This window comes from Triplophysa dalaica, chromosome 8 (genome assembly GCF_015846415.1).
Source record: "Triplophysa dalaica isolate WHDGS20190420 chromosome 8, ASM1584641v1, whole genome shotgun sequence".
Taxonomy (NCBI): domain Eukaryota; kingdom Metazoa; phylum Chordata; class Actinopteri; order Cypriniformes; family Nemacheilidae; genus Triplophysa; species Triplophysa dalaica.
The window spans coordinates 5,126,920-5,128,300 of NC_079549.1; positions in this window are offsets into that span (position 1 = coordinate 5,126,920).

The following is a 1,381-nucleotide window of genomic DNA, read 5'->3' on the forward strand; positions in this document are numbered from 1 at the left end:
TCGAGGTCTGACGCTGCATGCTAAATTGCATTATTGCAAAGAACATTACTATTACATTTAGAGCTCAATAAGCATTCAAATGTAAATCCACTATTTGGTTATGAGTTTTCCTTCGTTTGGGATCCTTAATAAATGTAAAAGGTTTATAAAAGTAAACCTGGCTTATTACTCAGTTTGTCAGTTGCTTTAAATATCAATAACACTGTTTCTGAGAAAGTTATATGCCTTTTTAAATAAAAGATTTCTAACACTTGCCGTATACTGGGTTCATTGATGCAATAAAAAGAGTCGTAATGTGTCTGGAAATGTCAGACCTAGAATTATCTGCTGACCTCATTGCTCTTCTAATTAGAGGAAAACAGAAACATCTGTTGACACAAACATTGCCAAACCCTTTTGAAATGAGGTAATACAAAAAGTATTTTGACCCTTTTTCAAACCAGGAAATCAGTATGAGCTCAATTTGTTTACTTTCTTCACTTATTTGGTTGTTACAAGCAAATCATAAAAAATACTTTAATTTTGAAAAAAATCTAGAATTTGTATCAAAGGCTATAACATCAAAAAGCAGTTCAATTGCAACACCACCTTGAATGCAGACCCCTAATCGAAAGCATGACCTACACACTTCTCCATTAAACCCTGGTTAGCCCATCAGGGAATGTCTGAATGACCATGAATTCAAATTGGAACAAATAGGTCTGTTGTTCGTTGGGAGGTAATCAGAACAGAGCGTGTTAAAAGGATCTTGGGGATAAGGATGCAATAATATCATTAGCCTTGTTTCCATCCACCCATTTTATGTGCATTTTGGGAGGTCATATAAAATGGCAAAATGCGTAAAATGTCTCCGGCTCTAATGAGTAATATTTTTCCAACTAGTGGATATGCACAAACAATGATGTCCTCAAAGAACATTCGAAAAGTCATGTGTCTGCTTCAATTGATGGCGTCACCAGTGGACTGAACGTTTTTTAATTCATATTTAAATGCCTAATTCAAAGTCTCTCCCCAACGTAGTTGGTATAATCATCTCTTCCAGAACTGTCTTAGACTGTGTTCCTAAACAAGCATACACCTCTGAAAACAAGATAAAATTGTGGTCATTCATTTATCGGCCAAGTAATCTATTATAATGTATAAAGAAAAAAACCTGCAGTTTACTGCTATTGCACCTACTTTTAACCTTTTTGGTTATACCGTATGTCTGCAAATGCCAATCTATCAGGATGTTACAATTTTGTTTTCTTCGACTTACTGAATAGAAACTCCACTTGATTTCCACAAATTTTTTGTGTGATTTTCCAACTTTGTGCATAAGTTAAATTCACAACTTTGGATGGAAAATAGTTAATGTTTACAGTACACTGGTTATAAAGCC